Genomic DNA, 17,691 nt, shown 5'->3' on the forward strand with positions numbered 1-17,691 from the left:
TTCTGCTGTATTCTCTGACAGTCCCCTTCACTATCTGCTACTCCACCAATCTTAGTGTCGTCTGCAAACTTGCTAATCAGACCACCTATACTTTCCTCCAAATCATTTATGTATATCACAAACAACAGTGGTCCCAGCACGGATCCCTGTGGAACACCACTGGTCACACATCTCCATTTTGAGAAACTCCCTTCCACTGCTACTCTCTGTCTCCTGTTGCCCAGCCAGTTCTTTATCCATCTAGCTCGTACACCTTGGACCCCATGTGCCTTCACTTTCTCCATCAGCCTACCATGGGGAACCTTATCAAATGCCTTACTGAAGTCCATGTATATGACATCGACAGCCCTTCCCTCATCAATCAACTTTGTCACTTCCTCAAAGAATTCTATTAAGTTGGTAAGACATGACCTTCCCTGCACAAAACCATGTTGCCTATCACTGATAAGCCCATTTTCTTCCAAATGGGAATAGATCCTATCCCTCAGTATCTTCTCCAGCAGCTTCCCTACCACTGACGTCAGGCTCACCGGTCTATAATTACCTGGATTATCCCTGCTACCCTTCTTAAACAAGGGGACAACATTAGCAATTCTCCAGTCGTCCGGGACCTCACCCGTGTTTATGGATGTTGCAAAGATATCTGTTAAGGCCCCAGTTTTTTCCTCTCTCGCTTCCCACAGTAACCTGGGGTAGATCCCATCCGGACCTGGGGACTTGTCCACCTTAATGCCTTTTAGAATACCCAACACTTCCTCCCTCCTTATGCCGACTTAGCCGAGAGTAATCAAACATCTGACCCTAACCTCAACATCCGTCATGTCCCTCTCCTCGGTGAATACCGATGCAAAGTACTTGTTTAGAATCTCACCCATTTTCTCTGACTCCACGCATAACTTTCCTCCTTTGTCCTTGAGTGGGCCAATCCTTTCTCTAGTTACCCTCTTGCTCCATATATATGAATAAAAGGCTTTGGGATTTTCCTTAACCCTGTTTGCTAAAGATATTTCATGACCCCTTTTAGCCCTCTTAATTCCTCATTTCAGATTGCGCCTACAATCCCGATATTCTTTCAAAGCTTCATCTTTCTTCAGCCACCTAGACCTTATGTATGCTTCCTTTTTCCTCTGAGCTAGTCTCACAATTTCACCTGTCATCCATGGTTCCCTAATCTTGCCATTTCTACCCCTCATTTTCACAGGAACATGTCTCTCCTGCACGCTAATCAACCTCTCTTTGAAAGCCTCCCACATATCAAATGTGGATTTACCTTCAAACAGCTGCTCCCAATCTACATTCCCCAGCTCCTGCCGAATTTTGGTATAGTTGGCCTTCCCCCAATTTAGCACTCTTCCTTTAGGACCACTCTCGTCTTTGCCCATGAGTATTCTAAAACTTATGGAATTGTGATCACTATTCCCAAAGTAGTCCCCTACTGAAACGTCAACCACCTGGCCCGGCTCATTCCCCAACACCAGGTCCAGTATGGCCCCTTCCCGAGTTGGACTATTTAAATACTGCTCTAGAAAACCCTCCTGGATGCTCTTTACAAATTCTGCTCCATCTATACCTCTAACACTAAGTGAATCCCAGTCAATGTTGGGAAAATTAAAATCTCCTATCACCACCACCCTGCTGCTCCTACATCTTTCCAGAATCTGTTTACATATTTGTACCTCTATCTCACGCTCGCTGTTGGGAGGCCTGTAGTACAACCCCAACATTGTTACCGCACCCTTCCTATTTCTGAGTTCTGCCCATATTGCCTCACTGCTCGAGTCCTCCATAGTGCCTTCCTTCAGCACAGCTGTGACATCCTCTTTGACCAGTAATGCAACTCCTCCACCCCTTTTACCTCCCTCTCTATCCCGCCTGAAGCATCGGTATCCTGGGATATTTAGTTGCCAATCATGCCCTTCCCTTAACCAAGTCTCAGTAATAGCAATAACATCATACTCCCAGGTACTAATCCAAGCCCTAAGTTCATCTGCCTTACCTACTACACTTCTTGCATTAAAACAAATACACCTCAGACCACCAGTCCCTTTGCTTTCATCATCTGCTCCCTGCCTACTCTTTCCCTTAGTCACGCTGACTTCATTATCTAGTTTTAGTTACTATCTGGCTTTAGTTACTACCTCCTTCCTCTCCACTGACCTCATTTGGTTCCCATCCCCCTGCCACATTAGTTTAAACCCTCCCCAACAGCGTTAGCAAAAGCACCCCCAAGGACATTGGTTCCAGTCCGGCCCAGGTGTAGACCGTCCAATTTGTAATAGTCCCACCTCCCCCAGAACCGGTCCCAATGTCCCAAAAATCTGAACCCCTCCCTCCTGCACCATCTCTCAAGCCACGCATTCATCCTGACTATTCTTTCATTTCTACTCTGACTATCACGTGGCACTGGTAGCAATCCTGAGATTACTACCTCTGAGGTCCTACTTTTTAACTTGGCTCCTAACTCCCTAAATTCTGCTTGTAGGACCTCATCCCGTTTTTTACCTATATCATTGGTGCCTATGTGCACAACGACAACTGGCTGTTCACCCTCCCCCTTCAGAATATATTGTGTAATTTCTTAGAATCCATTTGTTCTTCTACGTATGCTAATAATCTTCAAAATATGGAGATCTCCTATAATGGCGTGAGATCAACAAAGACACGATTATATTGCAGCTCAATCACCTTGATGAGGTAGATGATCAACATCATGATCGTAAATCAGAAAAGGAAATGTATGCTCGTAGTCACGATTGTCGAAATCTCCAGGTCTGTTCGCAATCAAGCATCTTGCGTTCCACTTGGTGTTGTCATCCAAGAGATAAGTGTTGGTGCCGAGCATCTGCTTGATCTGCTTAGGTCGCGATAGGGATGACGGGAGCTTGTGGTTGTAATTTCGACATTTGATGTGCACCGACCTTCCAACTGCGAATCGTTTTTGCCTTGCATGTGTTTGCTTATCGGAGTACACTTTTACTTTGCCTTGTCACTTTGTGTTTTTTTTTAACTTTCGCTCTGACATTCGTGTTGGATGGCGGTGACAGCTGAAGAATGGTCAGTGGCGTGCATATGTTGCAGTGATTCATAAGTTCGGCTGCTGTCTTTCCGGTCAGAAAGTGTGGGGTGGATCGATATGTGTGAAGCAGGATATGAATGGATTGTTCAGATGCTTTCCCCTCTGACATGCTCGCAACCACACTGTCTTGATCAGCCTATTGAAACATTCGATACCACCATTCAATTGCAGGTTGTGTCACGATGTCAGATGGTGGTGAATTCCGTAGCTTGCTAGGAACTCCATGAACTGACTGGAAACAAACCGTTGTCCGTTGTCCATAGTGATAATCTCCGGCAAACCCCACTTTGCAAACAATTTGACTAGAATCTCAATGACCAAAGTGGTGGTTATGAAATTTTTGTAGCGATTTCCGGCCATGTGCTATATAAATCATGAACAAGAAGCAAAAAACATTGATTGCTCGGGGTTGTATGCACTTCACCCAAAATATCTACTTGGTGTTATTGCCATGGTTTTGTTGGCCATGGGTTTGGTTGTCGAGGTGCAGGACACAGTTTAGCAGATTTTTCACTGTGTACATGCTACTCAGTTTCTGATGAACTCTTCTATGCAGTGATCTATTGCTGGCTACCAAATTGCTTCACGGGATCATTTTGTCAGATTAATGACACCTAGATGTCCTTCATGGGCAAGATGCAACATCCATTCCTGTAGCACTTTCAGGATAATCACTCACGTTCTGCGTGCAATACAGTTGTTATCAAGCAATGCCAGCTCATTGCGTACTCTGTATTTCAAGACCAGTTCTTCCTCTATTATGCGAGGCCAGTCAGTTTTTATGTACTGGCTCACTTTCTGCAGTACATAGTCTGTTGCTGACTGCCATTGACAACTCTCGCGTCACAAAATTCGGGGTTGCATGTGAAATCACCGTGACTATGTAGTCTTCAATGTCATAAGTCGCTTCAATATCGCTAACGTGGTCTGCGATAGTAGTGTGACTAAGCATGTCTGTTGCTCGTTTGCATGAACCAGCAAGATACTCATCCTAAAATGTTCTACTGATGAAGATGATCAGACCATCTGTAGATGCATGGAAGTCGATGACCAGGTCCTGACGTGGCTAACAATGTAGTCAGTGCTTGGTGAATTGTGCAGGGGGTGAACTTCCTACCAAAGGGAAACATGTGCCAATGTTCACAAGTGTAGATGCAGGATAGTGTGACCAACTCACCAGTGGAGTATTTGTGTTCAGTTTTCAACATCGGCCATGACACATACGCGATCGGTCATTCGCTTCCTCCAATGTACTGTGAGAGTACAGCTCCTATCGCATTTCCTGTTGTGATGTACGTTTCCACATGTAGGTTGAAATGCGCGAGGACTGGTGGAGATGCCATCTTCACCTTGAACGTGTCAAACATTATTTGCTGTGCGATTGTCCATTCCCATTGTGTATCTTTGCGCATTAGCTTTTGAAGAGGCTACGCGGTCTCGGTGTATTTAGGCATAAATTTGTGATAAAATTGGTAGTACTGAGTAATAATGCCAATCTTTCGCATTAGATGGGGTTGGAAGCACATGAACGGCTTTGACTTTGTTGTGTGTAGGCTTTTTAACAGCTGCTGTTACTTTGCACCCAATAAAGTCAATCTTGAGTGTCAAATTGTGTTGTGCGAGTCGTGTGAGCACTGTGGATAACTGCAGATAGTGTTTTGCGTGGTCAAGAGCGTTGGGTGTCGCCTCGGCATCTGACAAGACAGAAGAGACAATCTTCTGGTATGCACTCGGTGCTGAACTTAGTCCATGGAGCATTCTGTGGTACTGAAACACATTGTTGTGTGCAACAAAGATGACAACTTCGCTTCGCTATTGGTATCTGAAAATAGCACGTAGAGCTTCGTGAAGACTGTGGAGTCGTGAAATGATGCTGACAGTTCTTGGATTGTAGGGAGCGGGTACATGTCTGGAATAATTGCTTTGTTGCCCAAGTTAAGGTGAACAAAGAACAAAAGAACAAAGAACAGTACAGCACAGGAACAGGCCATTCGGCCCTCCAAGCCTGCGCCGATCTTGATGCCTGCCGAAACTAACACCTTCTGCACTTCCGGGGCCCATATCCCTCTATTCCCTTCCTATTCATATATTTGTCAAGATGTCTCTTAAACGTCGCTATCGTATCTGCTTCCACCACCTCCCCTGGCAGCAAGTTCCAGGCACTCACCACCCTCTGTGTAAAAAACTTGCCTCGCACATCCCCTCTAAACTTTGCCCCTCGCACCTTAAACCTATGTCCCCTAGTAACTGACTCTTCCACCCTGGGAAAAAGCTTCTGACTATCCACTCTGTCCATGCCGCTCATAACTTTGTAAACCTCTATCATGTCGCCCTTTCACCTCCGTCGTTCCAGTGAAAACAATCCGAGTTTTTCCAACCTCTCCTCATACCTAATACCCTCCAGACCAGGCAACATCCTGGTAAACCTCCTCTGTACCCTCTCCAAAGCCTCCACGTCCTTCTGGTAGTGTGGCGACCAGAATTGCACGCAATATTCTAAGTGTGGCCTAACTAAGGTTCTGTACAGCTGCAACATGACTTGCCAATTTTTAGACTCTATGCCCCGACTGATGAAGGCAAGCATGCCGTATGCCTTCTTCACTACCTTATCCACCTGCGTTGCCACTTTCAGTGACCTGTGGACCTGAACCTGTACTCCTAAGGGTTCTGCCATTTACTGTATACCTCCCACCTGCATTAGACCTTCCAAAATGCATTACCTCACATTTGTCCGGATTAAACTCCATCTGCCATTTCTCCGCCCAAGTCTCCAACCGATCTATATCCTGCTGTATCCTCTGACAATCCTCATCATTATCCGCAACTCCACCAACCTTTGTGTCGTCCGCAAACTTACTAATCAGACCAGCTACATTTTCCTCCAAATCATTTATATATACTACAAACAGCAAAGGTCCCAGGACTGATCCCTGCGGAACAACACAAATCACATTCCTCCATTCAGAAAAACACCCATCCACTGTTACCCTCTGTCTTCTGTGACTGAGCCAGTTCTGTATCCATCTTGCCAGCTCACCTCTGATCCCGTGTGACTTCTCCTTTTGCACCAGTCTGCCATGCGGGACCTTGTCAAAGGCTTTACTAAAGTCCATATAGACAACATCCACCGCCCTTCCCTCATCAATCATCTTCGTCACTTCCTCAAAAAACTCAATCAAATTAGTAAGACACGACCTCCCCTTCACAAAACCATGCTGTCTCTCGCTAATATGTTTGTTTGTTTCCAAATGGGAGTAAATCCTGTCCCAAAGAATCCTCTCTAATAGTTTCCCTACCACTGACGTAAGGCTCACCGGCCTATAATTTCCTGGATTATCCTTACCACCCTTCTTAAACAAAGGAACAACATCGGCTATTCTCCAGTCCTCTGGGACCTCACCTGTAGCCAATGAGGATGCAAAGATTTCTGTCAAGGCCCCAGCAATTTCTTCCCTTGCCTCCCTCAGTATTCTGGGGTAGATCCCATCAGGCCCTGGGGACTTATCTATCTTAATGCTTTGCAAGACACTCAACACCTCCTCCTTTTTGATAATGAGATGGCTGAGACTATCTGCACTCCCTTCCCTAGGCTCATCATCCACCAAGTCCTTCTCCTTGGTGAATACTGATGCAAAGTATTCATTTAGCACCTCGCCCATTTCCTCTAGCTCCACGCATAGATTCCCATCTCTGTCCTTGAGTTGGTCAACCCTTTCCCTGGTTACCCTCTTGCTCTTTATATATGTATAAAAAGCCTTGGGATTTTCTTTAATCCTGTTTGCCAATGACTTTTCATGACCCCTTTTAGCCCTCCTAACTCCTTGCTTAAGTTCCTTCCTACTGTCTTTATATTCCTCAAGTGCTTCATCTGTTCCTAGCCTTCCAGCCCTTACAAATGCTTCCTTTTTCTTTTTGACTAGGCTCACAATATCCCGTGTTATCCAAGCTTCCCGAAATTTGCCATTCTTGTCTTTCTTCCTCACAGAAACATGCTGGTCCTGGATTCTAATAAGCTGACGTTTCAAAGACTCCCACATGTCAGATGTTGATTTACCCTCAAACACCCGACCCCAATCTAAATTCTTCAGTTCCTGCCTAATATTGTTATAATTAGCCTTCCCCCAATTTAGCACCTTCACCCGAGGACTACTCTTATCCTTATCCACAAATACCTTAAAACTTATGGAATTATGGTCACTGCTCCCGAAATGCCCCCCCACTGAAACTTCGACCACCTGGCCGGGCTCATTCCCCAATACCAGGTCCAGAATGGCCCCATCCCTAGTTGGACTATCTACATACTGTTTCAAGAAGACCTCCTGGATGCTCCTCACAAATTCTGCCCCATCCAAGCCCCTAGCACTAAGTGAATCCCAGTAAATATTGGGGAAGTTAAAATCACCCACCACTACAACCCTGTTACCTTTACATCTTTCCAAAATCTGTCTACATATCTGCTCCTCTACCTCCCGCTGGCTGTTGGGAGGCCTGAATTAAACCCCCAACATCGTGACTGCACCCTTCCTATTCCTGAGCTCCACCCATATTGCCTCACTGCATGACCTCTTTGAGGTGTCGTCCCGCAGTCCAGCTGTGATATTCTCCTTAACCAGTAATGCAACTCCCCCACCCCTTTTACAACCCCCTCTATCCCGCCTGAAGCTTCTAAAGCCTGGAACATTTAGTTGCCAATCCTGCCCTTCCCTCAACCAATTCTCTGTAATAGCAACAACATCATATTTCCAAGTACTAATCCAAGCTCTAAGTTCATCTGCCTTACCTGTTTTACTTCTCGCATTGAAACAAATGCACTTCAGACCACCAGTCCCGCTGTGCTCAGCAACATCTCCCTACCTGCTCTTCCTCTTAGTCCTACTGGCTTTATTTACTATGTCCTCCGCATTTACTTAACTAGCTGTCCTGCTGCTCTAGTTCCCACCCCCCTGCCACACTAGTTTAAACCCTCCCGAGTGACGCTAGCAAACCTTGCAGCCAGGATATTAGTGCCCTTCCAGTTTAGATGCAACCCGTCCTTCTTGTACAGGTCCCATCTATCCCTGAAGAGAGCCCAATGGTCCAGATATCTGAAACCCTCCCTCCTACACCAGCTGTTCAGCCATGTGTTTAGCTGCACTATCTTCCTATTTCTAGCCTCACTGGCACGTGGCACAGGGAGTAATCCCGAGATTACAACCCTAGAGGTCCTGTTTTTTTAACTTACCACCTAACTCCCTAAACTCCCCCTGCAGGACCTCATCACTCTTCCTGCCTATGTCATTGGTACCGATGTGTACCACAACCTCAGGCTGTTCACCCTCCCCCTTCAGAATGCCCTCTGTCCGTTCAGAGACATCCTTGACCCTGGCACCAGGGAGGCAACATACCTTCCTGGAGTCTCTTTCACGTCCACAGAAGTGCCTATCTGTGCCCCTGACTATAGAGTCCCCTATAACTATTGCTCTTCTGCGTATTGTCCCTCCCTGCTGAACAACAGTGCCAGCCGTGGTGCCACTGCTCTGGCTGCTGTTGTTTTCCCTTGATAGGCCATCCCCCCCAACAGTATCCAAAACGGTATACTTGTTAGAGAGGGGGATCGCCACAGGGGCTTCCTGCACTGACTGCCTGCCCCTTCTAGCAGTCACCCATCTATCTGCCTGCACCTTGGGTGTAACCACTTCTCTAAAACTCCTGTCTGTGACGCTTTCCGCCACCTGCATGCTCCTAAGTGCATCCAGTTGCCGCTCCAACCGATCCATGCGGTCTGTGAGGAGCTGCAACTGGGTACACTTCCTGCAGATGTAGTCGTCCGGAATGCTGGAAGCGTCACGGACTTCCCACATCTCCCAGGTGAAGCACTTCACCCCTCTAACTGACATTTCTATCACTAATTAGTTAATTGATATAAAATAAATAAATACTTATTAAATCCTTACTAAATTATGATACACTTCACTATGTGGTCCCTAGTGCTAGATTTCTACAATAAATATTAAACGCTGTCTAAATACAGTAATCTCCTCCCTGTGCTTTAGTTACTCTACTTATTAATTAGTTAATTAGTGTTTTAATCAATTTTTATCAGTTTTATTTTCAAATTCGGTACAGATAGTCTAAGTTTGCCATTTTTGCATCACACAATGACTAGGTTCAATATCCATGGAGATGAGTTGATTTGCTCAATGATATCATCTGCTTCCAGTTGTTTCAGTTCCTGTGACACTTTGGTATGAATTGTGAACAGCAACCGTCTCAAATTTTGAGAAACAGGTGAATTGACGTGTCAATGCAAGGATGACAGTACCCCTGAATCTCCCCAAAACCAGTCAATAAGGAAGGATAGTGTTGTGTATCGTCCCAATCACTGATCACATTAATGTGTGCTCCAGTGGGGTCTGCAAGTTTGAAGTCAAGTTTATCAAACAGGTCTACACCCATAAGGCTCCTGCCTTTGGCCACATGGAATGAGAAATTGTCTCGGTTGACATTTTTGTAGCCAACTGGAACTGTGAGTGTTTCAAAGACGGGGATAATTGAGTCAGTGTAAGCTTGAAGAGTGTCTGTCACAGGAGTGAGAGAAAGTTGCAAAAAATAATAACAGTAGAAGTCTTTGCTCAATATGGATACTTTTGCACCCACAGCAAGAAGGACTGACACTGAAATGCTCGCGATCACGACTGTGCAATCCTTGAAGTGATGACCCCCGTAAATGAGACCGGGTGCTTTACTGTCTGCGATAGTATACACATACCGTGTTTCGCTGTCAGGAATAGGTTCCTCCATGTGCTGAACTGACGAAGTCTTCTTCTTCGATGACCTGCGTACCTTTGTGAAGTGATTCTTCTTTGAGCATGAGTTGCATTTTTTCCCTCATGCCGGACATTGTGTTTTGAATCCATGGGTACCCCCGTAATTTGGGCACAGTTTTGAGGGTGCCTGACCGTGATAGGGCAAGTGTTGATGAGCCTGCTGAGGTCTCTTTGTCCATATCTCTTGCACGTGAGCTGATTGTGCAAGCTGTGCCTGCTGTTTTTTTCAATTAGTTGGTCACGAATTAGTTCATTATTTAGTGTGCCAAACCTGCATGTAGAAGCCAACTGACACAACACTGCCATATATTGTTTTATGAACTCACCATTGCCCTGGCATGGATGATACTGCAATATACAATACAAAACCCTTCACTTTTGTCAGATATATCATGATAGCAAAAATGCCAACACTGCCATCATGCATTATTGATAAATGTGTTATTCTTGTCACACCATCAGTATTAAGGCCTTGCATGGCTCAAAAGGCAACTTTAAAAGAATTGATTGCCTCAGTTGTTAATGCATATTAATATCGGGACACATTCCTGTGGAATTGAATTGAAAAGAGGTAAATGGCACTTTGGATTTCTCATCTTTCTTCAATGACAGACAAGTCACAATGAAGACTAAGCTGGTGGTAAACAAGATATGTATCAAAAGAGTTCTAGTTCTTGGAACCAGAACTCCTGGACACACAATGGAAAGGTTTACAGCAGCCCAGTAATGAAGACACATTGCCAACTTCTGAGGTGGATCTGGAGCAAAAAATTATAATGTTCGAAGGACTCCTACCTAAACGAACAGAAGCAGGCCACCTCGCCCCTTAAGACTGTTCTGACATTCAGTTAAATCATGGATGATCTGTACCTCAACTCCTTTTACCTGCCTTTCCCCCATATCCTTAATACGTTTACCTAACAAATATATATAGATTTTAACTTAAAAATTGGTGTTCTGTTCATAGCAAGCCATCAAACCCCAGCAGTTCCCTAGCACACATAAGTGAGTCACTAAGCCTTAGTTCTGCCAATTTTCAGCTAAGTGCTTGGATTTAAGTAAATGCATCCTTAAGAGGAATAGTTTGCACATTCTATATTGAGTGGAAAGAAACTCCACATGTGTGGATGTCTCAGTGGTTTGATTTGGAGGGTCTTAAACCTGGTGATACAATGGGGTACAGTAGTGTCGTAGTCATGTTGCTGGACTAGTAATCCAGAGACCTGGACTAATGACCCAGAGACATGGGCCACAATTTTACAAGCATAGCTGATGAGTGAAAATTGGGGGCAGAAGTGGGTGGCACTGACATTCTTGGCCTGATCCCCAATTGCACCACTATCACCACTGGTGCTGGCCAATTAACTGCAAGCAGGTGGGAAGCCAACCATTCTGGGCTAGGAGACAGTCATTTAAGCGGCGGCCGTGGAGTTAGCTGATGCTGACAGATGTGCTGGCACCATCTCTAAAGGACTGCCAGCACCAGAACGCAGCCAAAGCCCTCCTTGAGTTAAACCAGACTTCCCTGAAGATCCAGCCAGGAGTGCAGGCCTACTTCCTGAGTAGACGATGCCCATGGCAGGTGGGCACTCTTGGTTTGAAGGGCCGCTGTCCCAGTTGCTTCTTCCAACCACCCCACCTCACCCCCTCAGTGTCCTTTCAATGCACCCAAGTGCCAGCAGCCAGATGGCACTACGAAGGCTCGACCCCAAAGCCCTCACATCTGAACTCTCCCTCCTTGCTGCAAAATGCTATGGTCGTGCTGCCTCAGCCTTCCTGTAAAGGCACACTGCCTCACCTGACCCTGCCGAATGCAGCAATGACCTGATCTGCCACCTCGTTGATGCCCTGATATACCTGCCAGGGCTCTGAAGTCCTGTGGCCCCCGTACACGTTTTGTAAAATTGGAACGGGTCACTTGCCACTATAATGGCCCTAAGTACCTTTATTTCAGAACTGTGCACTATTCCCTCTAGACTTGCCGTCTGTCCCTCGTAAAACCTGGACCTGGTGTGATGACGCGGAACTCTGTTCCGACGCAACCCCAGTCGATTTTATGCCCCTCCACCTCCCCCACCCCCTGCCCACCCACCGGCCTCCAAGGCAGTCCACAAAGGAGCTGGAAAACCCCAGCCAAGAGTTCAGATCCTACCATGGCATGTGGGAAGCTTAAATTCACTTAATTAAATAAATCTGGAGTAAAAAGCTACTGTCAGTAATGGTGACCACAAAAATACCAAATGTAATAAAAACTGATCTGATTCACCATCGATTAGGGATGGAAATCTGCTGTCTTTACCTGGTCTAGCCAGCATGTCACTCCAGACTCAAAGCAGTGTGCTTGATTTTTCACTGTCTTCTGAAATGGTCTGGCAAGCCACTCAGTTGCATTCAAGAAAGCCACCTCGCCTAAAGGCTAATTAGGAAGAGGTAATAAATGCTGGCTTTGCAAGAAACACACACATCTTGTGAATGGATTTTTAAAATAGCTAACACGGAAAAAATATTTAATTACTTTTGTGCTTGGATGGAGGAAGCTCTGTAAACGTTCTCTGTGTATTGTTTGGCCAGATTTGTCTACAATCAGTCTTGGTTAAGCATTGTCTCAAATACATTGCTGGTACTGTGAATCATATCATGGATTTCAGTGTGTGTGACAAATTCAGAAGATTGAAGAGAAAAATGAGCCATCACATTGCTGACTAAATATTTTTTCTCTCCCTCAGTAGTCAATAATCCTTTATTGCAAGGTTGTTTCCCTCCCTCTCAGTGGTGCTGCACTTAGATGTAACAAGATATTAGACCTTAACCACTGCTCCCATTTTCTCTGACAGCCGGTGCTGCACCAGATCACTGGAAATGGAAGAGATATGGACTGGTACTTGGAGTAGGGATCCTCTTTTGGTTCATAGTCAGTGAGGTGGTCATACCCCTCGGGTCTACCTACCTTTCTCCTGCCATGATCTGGAGCCCTGGCAGCCTTCTCTTCACCAGACTATCCATGCTTCCCTTCTCCTCTGTTTTTCTGCTGTAACTATTTACAGCTACCCAGGACCCATCATTTGTTGCTATACTTAGTTCATTTTCAATTTGTCTTGCACCATCATCAACGAACCTGAATCTGCTGTCAGCATCTCTCTCTTCAAAAAAACAACCCATGACCCCCACTGTCCTTGCAAACTACTGCCCCGTCTCCTATCTCGCTTTCCTCTCCAAAGTCCTTGAACGCGTTGTCGCCTCCTAAATCCGTGCCCATCTTTCCTGGAACTCCATGTTGGAATCCTACAAATCAGGTTTCTGTCCCTGCCACAGTACCTGAAAAACTGTTAACAAAGTCGCAAATGACATCCTACGTGACTGTGACAAAAATAAACTTTCCGTTCTCATCCTTCTTGACCTGTCTGCAGTTTCTGACAAGGTTGACCACACCATCCTCCTCCAACACCTCTCCAATGTCACCCAACTGGATGGGACTTCTCTCACCTCGTTCCATTTTACCTATCTAATCGGAGACAGAGAATCACTTGCAATGGCTTCTTTACCTGCTCTGACACTGTTACCTCTGGTGTCCCCCAAGATTCTATCTTTGGCCGCCTCCTATTTCTCATTTGTATGGTGCCCCTCGGTGACATCATTCGAAAGCACGGCGTTAGTTTTTACATATACGCTGACAAAATCCAGCTCTACCTCACCACCAGTTCTCTCAACTCCTCCACTGTTAGTAAATTATCAGATTGCTTATCTGACATCCAGTACTGGATGAGCAGAAATTTCCTCCAATTAAATATCATTTTCAGTCCCCGTCACAAACTCCGTTCCCAAACTACTGACTCCATCCCTCTCCCTGGCAACTGCCTGAGATTAATCCAATCTGTTTGTAACCTTGGGCTGGAGTTTTATGCCCCCCAAAAGAGTGGGCTGGTGGCGGTGGAGGGGGGGTGGGGGCTGCATAAAATGGAGTGGAGTGTTGGGAGGGGCCCTTCCTGACCCTCTCCCGCCTCTGCTGCAAATTTATGCAGGGCCGCAGCGGCGAGAAATGGCCTGCCAGCCTCAGGCCAATCACGGCCTTTAAGTGACCAATTAACTGCCACTTAAGGGCCTCCGCCCACAGAAACAGGTATTTTACCCTTGGCTGACGGGCAGCCGAGGCCTCAGAAAGCCTGCCTGATGAAAGGCGGCACAGTGGCGCAGTGGTTAGCACTGCAGCCTCACAGCTCCAGGGACCCGGGTTCAATTCTGGGTACTGCCTGTGTGGAGTTTGCAAGTTCTCCCTGTGACCGCGTGGGTTTCCGCCGGGTGCTCCGGTTTCCTCCCACAGCCAAAGACTGCAGGTGATAGGTAAATTGACCATTGTAAATTGCCCCTAGTGTAGTAGGGTAGTGTAGTGTAGTGGTAGGGAATATGGGATTGCTGCAGGTTTAGTATAAATGGGTGTTTATTGGTCGGCACAGACTCGGTGGGCCGAAGGGCCTGTTTCAGTGCTGTATCTCTAAAATAAAAAATAAAAAAAATAAAATAAAAAACTCGGTGGCCCGCTGGCGGACTGGAGGGCAGCCCTCCTGATTGGGTACCCTGAAGCCCCAGCCACCCCCAACGCACAATATTCCCCCCGCCCACGCTAACCAACCATCCTTGCCTCACCGGGGCCCAGTCGATTGTCCCCGGCGAGGCCCTAAAAATGTACTTTTTTTCCAGGACCGTTCGTCATCTTCCTTCCGATTGCTCGCTGTAGTACCAACAGTGGCCACCACTCCCAGTGGCACTGCTGGGACTAAGAGCTGCTGGCCCGCTGATTGGTCAGCAACTCCATTCGGTGGGACTTACTGCTTCAAAGAGGTGGAAGGCCTGCCCAAGACCAATTAAGGGCCTGGGGAGCATAAAATCTAGTCTGGCTTCCCAGGCCCAGCGGAGACAGGCTCACCACCCACATTTCAGCTGGTGGATGCACCCCCCCCACCCCACCCACCATAAAATTCCGGCCTTGGTGTCACATTTGAACCTGGGATAAGCTTCCGACCTCATATTCGCACCATCACTATAAACACCCATTTCCATCTCCGTAAAATTGCCCATCTTCACTGATGTCTCAGCTCAGCTGCAGCTGAAAACCTCATTCATGTCTTCATTATCTCTAGACATGACCATCCAATACATGCCTGGTTGGTGTCCCACATTCTACCCTCTGTAAACTTGAGGTCATCCAAAACTCTGTTGCTTGTGTCCTAACCCACGCCATGTTCCATTCACCTATCACCCCTGTGCTCACTGGCCTACATTGGCTCCCAGTCAAGCAATGTCTTGATTTTAAAATTCCCATCCTTGTTTTCAGATCCCTCTGTGTTTTCGCCTCTCCCAGTCTCTGTAATCTCTTCTATCCCCAGCATTCCTCTAATTCTGGAATTGCTCCATCTTTGGTGGCTGCGCCTTCAGTGGCCTAGGCCCGACGTTCGGGAATACCCTTCCAACAGCTCTCCGCCTCTCTACTTCACGTTCCTCCTTTAAAATACTCCCTATAACCTAACTCTTTGACCAAGATTTTTGTCATCTGACCTAATATCTCCTTATGTGGCTCGCTGTCAGATTTTGTTTTATTATGTTCCTGTGAAGTATCTTGGGACTTTTATTACTTTCAAGGTGCTACATAAATATACGTTTTTGTTGTTGTTGTTGAAACATTGGTCATGTTAGTAACCTTTCCCCACCCCAATGACAGGCAGGAAAGTGTCAGGAGTGGGGGAGGGCTGGCTGAACGATCAAATATGCAAAGCAAGACCCTGTCCCATAGGCATCCACATATGGCCTTTTTCAAGGTGGCAGCTATTGAGACGTCCAAGTGTCCTGCCATGGAGCGGCAGGTCTCTCATTAACATACTTAAATCTGGCTCCTATAATGTTATTGGGAACCCTAGTTGGAATTAACGGCTGCTGCACGAGTTTCCTCGGGGTCAGGAAACTCAGCAGTGAAACAGGTGAGATTGAGGGCTGAATAATGCCCAGGAAGCTCAATATTAATAAAGGTTCAATTCTCATAGCTTCTTTCTCAGTTCACTCCGGGAAACAGTTTAGTGAGAGTACTTGCTGTGAGAGACTTATTTTTACAGTTTGAAGATGTTCTCACAGAGAACATCATGGTAGGTGGTGCATGGCTGCTTTTGATTGGACTTGAGATGAGGAAAACAATCAGCAGCATCAGCAGGAAGGGTCTGCTGTGGAGGCAGCAGCAGGTAGCCAGCAGAGCAGGGAGCATCAGAGGGGTCGATGTCACAGAATGCCCTATCCACATAATACGGATTACAAACAACAAACAGAGTGCAGCGGCTTCAACCCTTGCTGATGACACCTCTGAGAAACCAATGAACAACAACAGTGCTACAATGCGAGCCATGTGAAAACTGTATGTGCTACTGCACAAACCACTGATCTGTTCAAGATGTGCTTCAGGTGCCTGAACAGTTCTGGAGACCTCCTTCATTAATCATAAGCGAGGTTCTCTAGGATAATGGTGGTGTGCTGTTTTCTGGACAACATAATGCAGCATTGAGGACCAGAGGTGCAGGTGGAACTAACCACTTAACACTCCTCATTTGAAAAGGATTCCAATGGTGAGGAGGAGCAAAAAGAAGAGGCAGGTGGATTGCTCATCACCAGATCAGCCATTGCTGCTCAAGATATCAGAGATATCAGATACCCTGGTTGCTTAAAGTCTCAGTTGGTCACTTACACTGAACCAAGGTAACTATCACATTTGTTGCCTCTTTATCACCCCACCTACACAAGCAATCCTGTAACCAACCATCCACTCGTTGCACATCTACCAGTTGGTCTCAGTCAATTCCACAGCTTCACATTCAGTACCAACAAATGAAAAGCAGAGTTGGCACTTACCATTCAAGAATAGGGACACAAGAAAATATTACATTTAATGTGACTAAATAAATTAAATATATCAAACAAATTTAAAAAAAACATGTATGTACCCTTGGGGAACTGTAAAGCTTTTGTCTTTCTCTCTCTGGTAGACCTACATGGTGCAATCCCGATGGCAACAGTAGAGGTAGAGGTAGCCTGCCCATTTCGTTACTCTGCTTGCTGAGATGCCCATAGCCAACGTCCTCTGTGTATTGGAGTCCGTGAGGGCCACACCAAAAACTGCTCCAACTACAATGAGTGAAATCTCCGGCACTTCCTGTTCTCACTGCTCCAACTACACCTGTCCAGGGACAGACTGGGCCAACGAGAGAGGTGGCAGCATGTCGAGTACCAATTGCAGGGAGGGGACAGGGGGCAATAGTTGAAACATAGGTTTGCACTTCCATCGTTCCTATCTACATCATCCATCTCCTGGGTCAGAGGCGCATCACTTCTCTTCTCTGCAGGAGGGCAGATTGGAGGAGATCAGTGGCATCTTAGAAGCCCATGTCTAATCTGTCTGTCATTCTGTGGAAGGTGTCATGAAGACTCCCACCTGCCAAGATTGAGGCATATTAATTTCATCATATGAACATTAATTTTAAACTGTTGCTGGAGTGAAGAAATTACTTGTTTAAAAAGAGATCACCAGACACTTGGCTGGAGGACATTTGCATACAAGGAGACACTGCTTGGAGTGACAAAAGATTGCTCACTGATTCAGTTAACAGAGATTGGACTGGGCAATGGTGATCCACATCTTGCCAGGGTAAGAGACAGCACTCCACCACCCCCCCCCCCCCAACCCCCCCACCGAGAGTTTTGGAATCCACAAACACTGGAGTGGATAAGCCAGCTGGTCACATGACTAACCGGCTGAACTGGACACAGGACAGTTTG

The sequence above is a fragment of the Heterodontus francisci genome, chromosome 4 (assembly GCF_036365525.1).
Source record: "Heterodontus francisci isolate sHetFra1 chromosome 4, sHetFra1.hap1, whole genome shotgun sequence".
In the NCBI taxonomy this organism is placed as follows: Eukaryota; Metazoa; Chordata; class Chondrichthyes; order Heterodontiformes; family Heterodontidae; genus Heterodontus; species Heterodontus francisci.